Genomic DNA, 15,622 nt, shown 5'->3' on the forward strand with positions numbered 1-15,622 from the left:
ATTACAGATGGGCTGAAAGCATGATAAGAATTATATTTTGGTTCATTAGTGAGAGATCACTGGATTAGAACTTTGAAAAATTGATGATCTTGCCTTTATAAAACTTCGATCTGATTGAGCACGCGAACAAACATTTTTAATTAACTGTTAACATTTTAAAATAAAATTGAAATTATTATTTAGTAACAACTAATTATTCTTAATATTTGCTTACTTCTAGACTGCTATGTTTTTAATAAAAACAGATTTACAAAAACTTTCTTGCATTTTATCATAGCAAGCATGGCATACATATATTTCCTATACTCGTGTTAAAAAAAAAAATTATAATTTTTGTTTGAATAAATTTTTTTAAGCCATTAGTTAAAAAAAAGAAGAGAAGTATACGCCTAGATGTACAAATTGGTTTACATTTCGCTTGTTTAGTTTTAGAAGTAAATTTAGAATTATTAATTTTGTGTAAGACAAACTACGGATATTGCTTTTCCCGTCGAAAGTATTAACATCAAGGGCGGATCCAGACTTTTAATCTAGAGGGGGGGTGGGATGGTTAAGTCACACGATTAGATGAGTTTTTACTCACCGCTAAAAATGTCCTTTAATGTTTTGTAAAGGAGATTCACAAAATTTAAATAACACAATAACCTTACATTAACAGATTTCAATTGTTAAATTGGCATCAATTTATTTTAGAACACTGTTATCCAGGAAGGCTTGAAAGCATTTTAAGATTCCAACAGTTTTTTAAATATGCCATATTTTAAAGCTCAAATGGTAGAAATGTGCATTCAAGAGGACACAAGCGTCCACAGGTGTTTCTCAAAACCCACCTCTGTCTATGAACTCCTACTCGCACCTCCCATGGTGAACATCTGGTGCCTAGTACCACAACTAGAGATTGGGTGACGAGAGAGGGGGAGAGGTGTTTCCACTAAGGCACCTCTCCTTATCCAGACGGCAGCGGAGGAATTCCTAAGATGGGATCAACTATGGCGTCTACAGTTCCAGTAAGGTTGAACTACTAAGTGTACACCTTATAGGGCTTCTTCAACTTATTCGAAGCCCAGGCCTATAAGGTCCGGCTCCCCATCCTTGGAGTTATACTTAGGATCTGGCCCTCCAGGTTGGGGGTTGTGCTGTCGTGCCACGTATAAAAGCCTCATAGTTGCGAAGCACCAACAAGCCTCGGATACGGACGGATTTACTGTTGATAACCAACGCAAACGAATTAAGGACAATGAACTTCGGATATGCACGTGGAATGTTAGGTCCCTTAACAGACCATTGCGGAGGCCCTGATTGCTTTAAAGCAGACATCACCGCCATCCAGAAAATACGATGGGGTGACTGCTACCGCGATAACCAACAGCGCTTATTTGGATGCGGCTTCGTCACTGGAGCCAGACTTAGGCAAGAAATCTTGAGCGATAGGTGCATCAATGAGAGCCTCATGACCATACGCATCAAGGCTGAATTCAGCAACTATAGAGGTATCAGTCTACTTAACATCGCCTATAAAATCTTTTCTGCCGTAATATGTGAATGTTTAAAGCCCATCGTCAGCTACCTGATAGGTTCTTATCAGTGTGGTTTTAGACCAGGAAAGTCCACAGTTGATCCAATATTCACATCACGGCAGATCCTGAAAAAACCCAAGAGCAGCAAATCAACACCCACCATCTTTTTATCGATTTCAAGGCCGCATATGACAGCATTTACAGGGACGAGCTGTATAGAGCCATGTCTAGTTTTGGCACATCTGTCAAACTCGTCCGTTTGTGCACGATGACCATGGAGAATTCACGCTGCTCCATAAAGGTTGGAAACAACTTAACACAACCTTTCGATTACGATTACGATTTTTTTAACATCGTACTTGAAAGAATAATGCAATGCTCACACGTCAAAACAAAATACATACTGTCGTTAATAAAGGACCTACAACACTGACATCTTGGTCAAAACGTCACAATCGACGGACGTAACTTTAAGGTAGTCAAGGACTTCGTCTACCTAGGCTCCGCTGTAAACGCAGAAAACAACACCAGCGCTGAGATCAAACGAATCTTTGGGCTAAGAAAGCAAACTGAGTGGTAATGCCCTCTCTCGAAGGACCAAAGTGTCACTATATACGGTGCAGAAGAATGCGGACTATGACAAAAGCGGATGAACGCACCTTGGGTCGTTTCGAAAGAAAACTTCTTCGTGTGATCTACGGTACCGCTTGCATCGAAGGGGAGTGGAGGAGAAGATGGAACTACGAACTGTACGGGCTGCACAGGTACATAGACTTAGCCAGAAGGTAAAAGTCCAACGACTAAGATGGCTGATTCACGTAGAGTGCATGGAAACCAATACTCCGGCCCGGAAAGTCTTCAAATTCACACCCCCAGGATAGAGCAGTAGAGGAAGACCGCTTATCAGGTGGCGCGCACAAGTTGAATGCGACCTCACCCAACATGGAACGCGAAACTGGAGACATCTAGCTAGGTACCGAGCTGGAGAAACCTTAGAAAACCCTACGGTAAACCTGTTTCAATGCAGAGCTTAGTTAGGTGTATTATCGGGCAGTAAAAAGCGTCTTTTCATGAAGAAACGCTGCAATTTTTCGACTTGGTTGTATTTTCTGTAACCCCAAACTTGAACACAGTACAACATAATAGCTTTTGAGGCGGTTCTGTTTATTTTAAACTTTGTTGAGGTATTGTCTCGCAGCAGTCTCTACCACGTTGCATTAATGGAATTTTTAAATGCTCCTAATCTGTTTGTTAGATGCTCACTTCAAGACATATTGTAGTTAAACACTACGCCAAGATACTTCTATTGATTAGACGCCTTTATTTCAGAATTATAGTAAAACCATTTTGCGCAGGCTACTCTTCTTCAACCATTGGGAAATATTACTATTTCCGACTTATCAAGATTTATTTTAAGATTCCATTGAATGCAGTAAGTCTTAAAACCCTCTATTAGCTGTTGCAAATTGGAAGGATTATCTGACAACAGTACAATATTGTCCGCATATAAGAAGGCGTTAATTTGAAGATCGTCTAAAACAATACTGATTGGAAGTTCCGTATGAAGATCATTTAAAAACAGAACGAAAAGAAGAGAGCTTAGCACACATCCTTGACGAACACATTTCTTATTGGGGAAGAAGTCTGACAAACACGAACCATCCCAAACAGCTGCAGTAGTATCCTTATAAAGAGGCTTTTTATAGTAGTCAATATCTTCGAAGATATTACCAGAGTCGATAGCTTTTAAATAAGAGCATTCCTGTACAATTGCTATCAACAGCAGCCTTAAGATCGATGAAAAAAGTGTAGAGCTTCTTCTGTTGACAGAGTTGAAGTTAAATTATACATTAAAGATTATAAACTTGGTCTACAGAGAATAGTAGTATCTTTAAATATGAACACATTTAAATTTAAATAGAAATGTCCATTGATTTATCACGAATGCGTATGCAAATATTTTATTAAAATACATAAAAGTTCTTAAGATTTGTAGATTTATTCCTTTTTAAATACGTTTCAGTATTTTCTTTTAATTCTATTAATAATGTTCGAGGAAATTTATGCCTCATGCCACACTTCGTTCGTTCGTCCTAATACGTTAACATGACTAATATCTTGAATGACATGGTTAAAGTTATGTCGCTGATATTAAATTTCACCATTGGTCAGGTTATGTTTTGTAGTCATGTGCCCTTTGGCGTATTATATATCTTTATAAAGATACAATTTGTTAGCACGTTATAACTTTATGTGTAAATTTTTGCAGACACGATTAGATTCGGTTTCGTTTCGTTTCGACCTCAAACAATCATAAAGAAACATCGTTTTATTGGTTTGTTTTCCACATGAAATGCGGGGATACGTTTTTTTTTAGTATATTTTCAACTTCTACAGGGTGTTAGGAATTATTTGTTCTTTTTATATTATTTTTAAGGATTTTAAAAAAAAGTATAAGGCAAAAATACGAAAACGCCAACGTAAGTGCTAAGTTTAAATATCTCATTAATGTTTACATGATTTTGATATTTTGTTATTATTAAATCTATTAATATTTGTGAAATTTTAACATAAAACAAAGGTTTTGGAAAAGATGTAATTTTCTATTTGTTATTACTTTACAATTGTATCAATATTTGGGGAAATTTCTATTTCTATTTATGTTCGGAAATAATTTATTTTCATTTGAATTGAAACTATAAATGCATGTTAATATAACGATTGTTCTAAATTGGTTAAACTTGTACCCCACATTTCTCTCATTTATTTAAATTGGGGTTTTAAATCGTTGTTTTCTCAAATTTTTTTTATTTAATCGCTTTTTTATAATCTAGAAAAATAAAGTATTATCAAAGTGGTATAACTATTGTAAAATCGTATCTCTGTACTTTAAATTTTGTGAATTATGCGACAAAAAACAGATTTTTGAACGAAAACATGAATGTGAAAAAATCTTTTTAGCGACCTGCATTAGAAAGTATTTTTGAACTGAAGAAAAATCAATTATTAGATTAAACAAAAAAAAAAAATGAAATTCATAAGCTACAATATCCAACAATATTCCTGGGCCTTCTAAAACAAGTATTTTGTATAAAAATTATTTTTTACTTTTACAAACAGTTCAGAAATTAAGTTTGCTTAGATTGCTAAGATAATTTTAAGGATTCGATATATCAAAATTGCATGTTAATTTTGCCTCAAAGCTACAATATTAAGAAGTTAAACATTAATTTATTTAATTTTTATTATACAGCGATATTACTTAAACTATTATTTAGTAAACTAAATAATTTTTCACCTTATAAAAAAAACATTTGTCATACTGAAACATTTCATAATGTATAGGTACTTTTTTATGATTGTAGCAGAAGGATGTAAAAATAACCTTAATCGTATTTACGATAAATTTTAGGTTCCGATTTTGAATTTTAAATAAAACACACAGTATATCAGGAATTACTGTCTTTTCTTTTTATTATTGAACAAAATATCGGCCAAACGGTCGCTGCCACTTCTGTGGCACGCCTCAATCTTTAGCCTTAGCTTTGAAATAACCCCAAATAATGAAGTCCAAAAACGTCAAATAAAATGATCTTGGCGGACAATTGACAACTCCACCACGAGATATAAAACAGTTAGTTATCATCTCGCGATAGCGAATACCATTCACAGTAACTGCCTTTCCGACCTCATTTTGGAAAAAATACGCCCGATGATGCCGCCAGCCGATAAGCCGCACCAGTCTCTTTATGTGGGTGCATTGGTTTTTCGACAATCACTCTTGAAATTTTAAATCTAGTAATTCTGCCTAGAGCAGCCATACTCAACCTTTTTTTTAATGGGCCACAATTATAACTTTATAACGCTACCCCGGTCCACACAAAATTTTTGTATCGTAAATAATAATACTCATTTTAATGTGTAGGGAAGAGTGGGGCTTAAAGTAACACTTTTTACGAAAACCTCTGTAGCTTCTAACATTTTGAAAATAAGTCAGCCAAAACTTTTTTAAATTTAAGAACCATGTTTCAGCTACAAGATCAACAAACAAATTTAAACAAAGTATGCTCGAAAGATGTTTAGATATTACATTGAAAAACGTGTTGTTTCAACTAGTTGTAACATAAGTAGGGGTAAGTTGTAACACGAATTATAAAAAACTAAGAAATATTTTTAATGAACATTATTATTTTTTAAAATCTAATAAGAATAAAACATAACTCATAAAATATATTATTTAAATATGTTTTGTAAAAAACAGCCCTAGTTTTAATTTAAAAAAAAAATAAGTTCAAAGCAAAATAATAAAGAATCACAATTTATTCATCAAAAAATATATTACCATCAGGAAGAAGAATCTTTATCCATGTCACAGTTGAGGCATACGCACTTGGTGTGGGCCCACTTTTAGCATAGTGTGCACTGAACCCAATTTTCCACTGGCAAGCTTTCAGAAAGTGCCCCACAACAAACGAGACACAAATTATGTTGGTCATCATCATCTTCTGATGAAGAGGCTAATACCTTTTTCTTCACTTGTTATTTTTGTTTCTTCGTAGGGCCCTTGTTAGCTCCATTCTTGGCTCTCTTTTTGGCCAAAACGTTGTTCCTTTCCTCCAAAATGGCTGTTTTCTCGGGTGTATCCGTCAAAATTGCCGCTTTTCTAAGCCTACTCGTTATATTATGCCTTATATGCTCGGGTGTGAAATTATTTGTTTGTAGTCCGGATCCGGATGGTCCCGGTGAACATGTAGGTATCGGAACAGGGTCCAATGATAAAACAGGTTCAGCAACTGAAGACTGTGCCACTGCAGGTAATGTTTGGTCAGGTTGCTCCTCCTGTTTCAGCTTGTTGTCCCACACAAGGAAGTGTGTTATCAGATTCTGTTGGATTTTGCCGATCAGTTACAAACGCCGACAAGAAATCATAATCCTGAAAAATGTGTTCGTTTAGGGGATCGATTCCAGTCTTCTTAAATCCATTTTGTATGTTTGTCGGATTTAGGGCTGATTTTTCAATATTGTTGAGCAGTTTTCTTAAGAGATATCGATGAGGTCGTTTGTAGCCATTACCATTGCTGGAAAATTTTGTAGCTGTTTACTTCTTATTTTTTCATGAAAAATTTTAAGCTTTTCTTCAAAAGCAAATATTTTAATTGCCATCTGTGAAATTATGTTATTTTATTCTTGTAAATTTTGATTGAGGCTAGTTAGTTTTTCTGTGATATTGCATAAAAATGCTAAAAGACACCACCATTGATCATCTTGCAATTCTGGGTAAACTTTTTAATTTTTTGTAAGAATAGGATTATTTCGTGGCACAAGAAAAAAAAAACCTTTCCAAAACCCTTCCCTTACTAAGCTATCGCATAGAGGTATGCAAAAGAACGTCACCATACTCACTTCCCAATTCTTCCAAAAGGATTTTAAATTCTCTCGCTCGAATATAATTCACAATAATCATTACAATTTTCGTTACAGCATAGATTTTTAAATTGGCGGTGCCAAGTTTTCTTAATGAATAATGCAATGAAATGTTATAAAGTTTGTCAAATTATATTTATTTTAAACAAGATAAATCAGATCCAGTAATGGGTGGACAGCCATCTGTACATACACTCACGATTTATATATCATTCTGTTCTAGAAACTTTGAAATTGTATCAAGAAATTGTATTCAATTTTGTGCATTATCTAAAAAACCCCGAGCATTGAGATGAGAGAAAGCCAAGCTAAAAAAAATACAGTAGCTTAAGTTTTCTATTAAATTTTTACGAATATATTTGGAAATGTCTTTAATACGTCTCACACATGTTGAACAAACAGCTGTAAATTTTTTATTTCAGAAAAAATTTTTGTTCGTCTCTAAATTTATCAAACAGTACCTATATTGGCTTCACTTACGAAACATTATTTGACAATTTCTGCATCGGTGAACGGTTTCATAAGTTTACCAAGAGTAAAACAAATTTTGTAAGATGCTGCGGACATCAAATTTTGTTGCTGTCGTAAATGACAAACAATATTATATTTTTTTTAAAATAACCTTTTCATGGCATATTAAACAGGTAGCCGCGTTGTTTTTGCTTGGCACAACAAAATATTCTGTTTCATATTCGTCTTGAAATGATCTTTTTTTTTTATAAGATATATTTCGTTTTAGTTTCGAAGAAATTCCTGCCATTATTCTTTATTTACAAAAATTCACTGCAACCGCACTAATTCAAATTCAAAATGTAAGTACCTAATCATGCTGTGTTTATGAATTTTCCATTCAAAATTTGAATAAAATGATTCCAATTCTATTTCGGAATGGCAAGCAAAGTAAGGAATACTCAGCGACATCTGTTTATTATTTAGTTGTAAAAACCTTTCATGACGTTGAAAGGAGTTGTAAAAAATGTTCATGGCGTTGAATGGAGTGAATATTTTTTTGAAAGCACATGATGTACGTTCTAGTGTTGCTTCCATTTTGAAAACTCAGAAGGATATATTTTTCTCACGTTTTTACCTAACCTAAAAAAATACATAATACTAAAAGTTGGTAAAAATTATTTTTCGACTCAAATATCTTTTCCAAATTTTAAGATTTTGGCTACAAACTAATTTCATCTGATAGAAAATATTGTGTTCGACATTCAGTAAATTTTTTTTAAAAAGTTTTTCAAATCTACAAAAAATAGTACAACAAATTGGTAAAAATTGATGTTCGATTCTCGATATCTCCTGAATAAAAGATGATATTGACATCAAAACCATTTTATATTTGTTTCCAAAAAAAAATAAGAAGTTCTACTAAAATTGGTAGAAATTGGTTTTCGAATAAAAATCTCGTTAACAAAAATTGTTTTGAAAATCAAACTGTTTCATCATAATTATGCAAAACATTGTTTTTGACAAAGAATTTAACAGAACACGTTTGGAACGGTCAAGAGCTGTACGAGCATGTGTTTTCACATCTCTAACAGATTAGGTAGCACACATTTTTGAACGATGGTGGTGCTACTCGATTGTGTATCTTTCCATGGTTCAAATTGAATTAGTCTGTATATGAGAAATGTCAAATGAAATGTAGAAAAAACTGACGGTTAGATTTGGGTTACCCGAGTCGAAATTGTGGGCCTATTCTGATCCTTACAAGGATATTTTCTCTTCATTTGCTCCTCATATCACTCTAAATGACTGTCCATCCTCCTCATTTCGTCCACAATTCTCTCCGTTTTCCTACGCATAATTTGTGAATCTCATTTCGTCCTAAATGAAGGTTTATCAACAAAAAAATAGATATCGTCCTTTCTGAATGATGTCACAGTTGAAGATGATGACAAAGACAACAATGATTGTGGAAATGACAAGGAAATGGTACAGTCGACGACACCAACGACGAATTATTACTTTTAAATTCATCAATAATGTAAATAAAAACGTTAAAGGAATAAAAAAAGAATACCTACAATTAAAATATAATTTATATTATTTTTTAAAAAAAGCTTCCTAATATAGAAAATGAATGAAAGTGACAGAAAATAAGAAAACGAGCGAGATTTAGTATAATAAATTAGTCTTAAGGAAAGAAAAAGAAATAGAGAGAGAGAGTAAATGAACAAAGAAAAAAAGCTATGGTCAAGATGTAAAAAGTCCATTTGAGGCTTTTTGGTGACGTCCTCCTTTGATCCTAAACATCGTATTTTATCCGATAACTGCCACTATAAGGTTCAAATGAGGAGCAACATTTTAACAGGAAGTGATCCTCTTCTGAATCTCTTTGAACCTCAGAGAACCTTGTATTTTGGGGACGAAAATAGGGCCAAATTTCGACTCGGGTATATTCAACATCGGCCCTTAAAATTTTGTCAACCCTTTATAAAGCTTCAAAAGGCTCAAAAATGATCACATCACAATCTTAGACTTTGATTGAGTAAACTAATTTAAAAATAATTTTTTCATACTGATTCCTCAAAAAAAAGCAATGATAAAATTATTTTTTAAGTAGCAATGCCTTTAGCTCAATTAATTAAAAATATCCGGCTAGTCTCATTAGTGTCGGCACTGCATTATTTGGAGTCAAGTTACAGCAACATTAAGTACCAATTTCTTATTTTTATCTATAAAAATTTCATTGTTGACAATTTGAGATTGAATTTTGTTTCAATGCAAAAACTGTAGCATTCTCAATAAATCGAATAATTCGTTGGCCAGTAAATTCGAAATTAATTAATTAAAAACAAAAATACGCGTTCTCATTTGTTTCATGCAAAATTGTATAATAAGGGTTTTCCAATAAGAACTTGACAAATTGACCATTTAGTAAACGTACCTCACTTTAAATGTTCTATCGGCTTAAATTCTTCTTTCAACTTGATCTTGAACTTGATGTAAATTAAAACCCTTTGACTGTTACCGTCTGTAGAAATCCGGTAGACATTTTTCACAGACGGTCGTGTACTTCACTGTGATGAAAATTATGAGTTTACTGAAAAAATTTACAATTGCAATTCAATGATTTTAGTTAAAGTATGCGTTCCCAAATTAGTTGCCAAAAAGGTGTAAAATCCTTATTAATAAAACCCATTTTTTTATCATACATAAAAGATAAACTTTTTTTTAAACAACTACCATTTTTGGATTTAAAAAGCTTCCAGTTCGAAATAAATTACTACTTCCGAGAAATATGCGGACAGAACTCTAAAATGTCATATATTCTTCATCATCGAATAAAAATGCATAATGTAAAACAGAACATTTCATAGCGTTCCTAATATTGAAACAGTTATGTTTATTGGCAAAATGTGTAAATGATATGATAATGCTGAAAATTCACAAAGAAAATTGAATACAATTTAGTGTTTATTTTAAGTTTAATTTGTAAAAAAAATTGCGTGCAGTAACATCATAAAGTGGTTTCATTATAAAATTCTTCTATTTCTTTAAATCTTTACCACACCATTAATCTTCGGAATCTAAATAAGTAACAAAGTGGTCAATTTTTAGGTAACTCAAGTTATTTCATTCTTAAAGTGATTTCAATAGATTTTCAAACCACAAATCCAATTTATTTGTACCTAACTTAACCTTATCCCCTTGTCTCCAGTCAAAACAAAAAAGACTGAATAAAAAGACTTCAGTCATTAGGTGGAAACCGAAACAAGAATTTGTTGTCTTAAATCTTTATTCGAGTCCTCCATCAGGTAGAAAAAAAAATGCGAACCAAACGCAAACCATAAACTGGATCATGTGCCAGAATCCAGCTGTGCCAAGAGTGCTGGGAGTCGCCTCCTCGAGAATTGGCTTATAATTAAGCTATATCCCAAATGCCAGTGGGGAGTGCCGTTGTGTTTTGACATTTATTAATACCTGACTGACGTGGATTTGAGCACACGATATACCAAATATAAGATGTCTTATGATCATATGGCATGCGATCATATACAACATTTTTTGTTGTTGCAACTATGCCTTTTTTTTAAGAGAAATGAATGACTCTTGGTATGGCTCCAAAGTCCGACTTCGAAGTCAGGCATCACCATCAGAATGGATGATAGAGTTTAAATGCAAACTGATTCATGATTTGTATTGGTGCCATTGCCTTGTCTCAGTTCAGCTCAACTCAGCGCAGATTTGTGGTTCCAGAGGATTACTAGCCAAAGACAATAATTGCTCATGTTAACTCTTATATCAACCTACAAGAAATCACTGCTGAACAAAATTCCAATCTTTGGCAAAGTATCGGATGTTGGATTGCAGTTCAGTTGAGTTTTTTAAATTTTAATTTTTATGTAGGTTTTGTTTGTTCAGGTAAAATTTTTGTGGTTTACATGACATATAACTATTATCTGCAGTGCGTCAGTTTGTTTGACCATCAAAAAATATTGAACTCAATTTTTGTTATCATGACAGATTTGTCTGCGGTTAATGGTTGACTTGACAGTTATTTATTTTTGATTTTGTTAAAGTTTTTGAATGGAAATGAAATTTTTTTTTTTTGACAAACTGGTTGAAAAGTTGGTACATTTTTAAGACTTTCTAAATTGATTGACATTTTTTTTAAGAATGCAAAACTCGGTATGGCTATGTGGGTTTGACTTAAGTATGAGGACTCTCTGAAAAAGTAACAGTTTGGATATAATGTGTCGAAGTAGAGCAAATAGGAAACGACATATAAATGGAGAAAATTGGCAAATCCCAAACCCAGAAATGATTGCATCTGTAAATATAAGAAAATTTATTATCATTGATCTAAATAGTTTTTCAGAAAGACCCGCTGCAAGAATTGTAAACATTTTGCAGCTACAAAAGAACTAAAGCACTTTTCGGTTTTCGTGATGCATTTCCTTCTTTAGGGGGGGTAGGGAAAAAAAGTGGAAAAACGTGAACTGTTGGGACAAGTTAATAATGTGAATAGTCAAGAACGACTTTTAGAATTATGCATTGTAAATTTCTCATGAAGACTTTTGAACTTTAAAGGTTCAGTTAACAAAATTACGGTCACTCGCGCAAGCAACGTCGTATCTTTGCTCATTAGGCCCTTGAAATGTATCAAAGTTATACGCATTTTATTTTGGGATGCTACGTGAATGCGCAGAATTGTGACATTTATGGCTCAGGAAATCACAGGGTATCACGATTTGGTGAGGTTTCTGAGCTAGATGAGGTCTTGCTTACATTTGGATTTTTGGATTGCGCTTACGAGCCAGGATTAATACATTTGTGTCCCCATAGAGTTATTGTAATCGGTCCGATTTGTCAAATCAAATGTTTAAGAGAATTTCTTTCAGAAAGTAAAAACTTAAAAAAATACTACTAAAAGCTTGATAAGAATCCATTTTTTGCAAATAATTAAAGACTTATCTCGGGAATAAATAAAAGTATTACCTTCAAAATTGTTTCATCTTTATAAATAAACCTTCAAAAATACTACTAAAAATTGGTTTTCAATTCAAAAATCTTTGAAACAAACATAGACATAGGAACTTATTTTTCCTATGCCAAATATTGTGCATAACTTTTTGGTGTATTTTTTTAGAAAAATCCAATTTGTACAAAATGTCAAACGACAGGCGAAAACAAATGGGAAGTTATCAAATTGGAATTTTTTCTTGCTACAATTGGAACAGGAAGATATTGATATGGGCGAATTTGCTTCGTGTTGCAAAGTGCAACGAAACATTCACAATTTGCCATGAAAACGTTCCTGACCGTGGTATTTCCCGAAGCGGTGATCACAACTAGGCGGCAAGATGTCGTAACTGAGCACATTTTGAGTTGTTTTTTTTTTTTGGGGCCACGAGGAGAACTGAGAACTGAGATTTAACCACGAATTTCAAGATTATAAATTTCCCAAAAACACCAATAATGACAATTTCCTTAAATTAATATCTAACAGCTCCGTCGGGGAAGGGAAAGGAAAGGAAACCCCCCTGGCATGGGATTTTCTAGAGGAGATTGTTTTATTTTTTAAAATACTCATATATATCATCAACATACCTGCTTATTTTTAGGTGCTCGAAAATTTAAAATCATTTATTCTTTCGCAATTGGGAAACTATTTTCATGTTATCTACCAATCTATCAGTCACAAGCTTGCCGATCTGTGCCCCTGATTATCATTGGCGTACATTTTTGTAAATATTTAATGAAAAATTGGGTAACTCTGAACTATTAAAGAAAGTTATAATTAACTGTTCCGCTTTTCCTATTTAGTACATTTCAATTTTGTTTTATTTTGAAAATTTTTAAAGTCAAAATTAGGGGCCCGGCAACTTAAAACAAAACACAAGTATACATTTTGGTTTCTGTTTCTATAAAGTTTTGTTTCTTCTATTTTTGTTTCTGCTGGGAACGAAATTTGTGATTCAGTTTCGGGGGACCGGGAAATCCCACGCAAACGTTTTTCAATTGTGGTTTCCGTAATTTAATTAATACAAAATTTTGAATAAATTGTTTACTAAAGATTTGAAGGACATCAAATCACTTCAAAGTGTGTATATATATGCCCGGATCCTTTCACATAATTTCCGATACAGGGTGGTCAGTTAGAATTGAGGCAGTGAAATTATTTGCAAATCATCTGAAAAACCTTAGAATATCATTAGAAGCCTTAAGTGATATTAATTTAAGTGCTGAAGCTCAAATGACGTTTTAAAATATATGCACAAATTTGAATGCGTCCTGATGTCTTCGATTTGGTACAAGGTTCTTAGCGCTATAAATGAAAGAAGTTTCATTCTTCAAGCCAGAAACATGACTATTGACGTTGAAATTCGAAATCGCGACGAGTTGATCTCCGATTTGAACATAATTTGAAACAATATTATCAAATTTTATCTTAATGCAAAGCAGTTGCTAATGGATTAGGGGATGGACCGAAAAAGGCAATTAAAGAGACATTTTGGAGAAAATCGAGGAGCCGGAGAATAAATTGAAACAGACGGAGAAATAAATTTCAAGAGAAACACCTTTTACGTTCTATTTGATTCATATATTTGTTCGATACGATGAAAAATTTGAATGCTACATTTTCATTTTTATGGCAGTTTTCAACAATGAACAAAATTGAGATTAAAACTTCCGATACAAGGTTCATCCAAAACTATAACCCTCATGTGTCTCAAGAGTCGAAAGAAGAAATAATTCATCTGAAACACATTTATGAAGCCAATTTTGAAGCAGAACTTTCGCCATTAAGTTTGCTCAATGATATTTATTTCTGGACGATCTTCCCCAACATTTGTGTTGCTCACTGTGTGTTTTCCACCATACCTGTAACCGTAGCTAGCGCCGAACGCTCATTTAGCGACCTTGTCAGAACGAAAAATTTTCATCATTCGTGCTCATCACAAGATCGTGTTTCCGGACTTGTTACACTATGCATTGAAGCACCTTTGGCAAGGAAATTGAATTTCAATGAAATTATGAGTTGTTTGCGGCTCAGAAAGCTAGGAAAACTCGTTTGCAAAAAAAAAGATTTTATTGAATGCAAACTAACTGTAATGAAAACATTGTGATAATATTTTAATATAAAGAAAAACAATAAAGAGTATTTAACATAAATCTTTTAAAATATTTTTTTTACAATTTTGGATCCGGGCTTGATTTCAATCGAAAACGAGACAAAGAATATCGAATAGCAATAGCACTTTGTTTTAAGTAGGTGAGCACATACCCTCAGGGCAGAAGTAATCGAGCCCTTCCCGCCAATTTATCGTAAGCGCCAAAATAAATTTTATCGTAAACGACTAATCAAAAGCTTACTGCTGGTCCTTGAAAGAACTTGTACCCATAGTAAGTATTGGAAATTATTAATTATGCTTAAGGTTAGACATAAAACGGCGTGAAGCCTTAGGTATACTCAGTTACTGTGTTTTTTTTTTAAAATAAATAATATCAATATTCTATTTCTACTTAAATTTTTTGGTGCAAATATTGAAAGTCTAAAAAAATAACATAATTGCTGAACTTCCCCAAAATTATGTCAAGCTAAGTGCAAACAAAATTATGTATAAGTCTACAAGACTTGAACATAAGTGACATATACGATATAAGAGGGTTGACCGACGTTGTTCTTCGTCGTAGTACAAATATGACAGTACTTTTAAAACACTTCTCTATACTCATATCATAAATCATCCCTGATGCATTTGAAGGGAAGAATGAAGAACTATAGCTTTCAAGCTAAAAGTAATTTCAAAGCTGATTGTGATTGTGACACATTGTGCTTGGGGAATATTTATTAGTTTTTTCCTTGAAAGATTTTGACATACAGACTTTTTCCAATGCATTCAGTCATCATATTTATACTCGTATTTTGACACGTCTGATGCTCTGATGAGATGGTGAGGGTGTTTGTCTGGGTCTCAGTTGTCTTCACTTTATTTTACCAATGAACTTGACACTGTGGGTGGATCCAAAATGATTTATTGCCTATACGAGTATACTTAACTTTAATTTTTGTTGATTGCGTATCTTCCCTTAGTTTCCCTGGCAAATAGTTCTTCTAGCTTCTTGCTAAAGGACATTTCGTACATTTCAATACGTATTTTCGAATAACCTTGCTGTGTTTTTTTCTTTCTTTTTTTGAAAGACTCTAAAGAACGTTATCCAATTTA

The sequence above is a fragment of the Eupeodes corollae genome, chromosome 2, assembly GCF_945859685.1.
Source record: "Eupeodes corollae chromosome 2, idEupCoro1.1, whole genome shotgun sequence".
Taxonomy (NCBI): domain Eukaryota; kingdom Metazoa; phylum Arthropoda; class Insecta; order Diptera; family Syrphidae; genus Eupeodes; species Eupeodes corollae.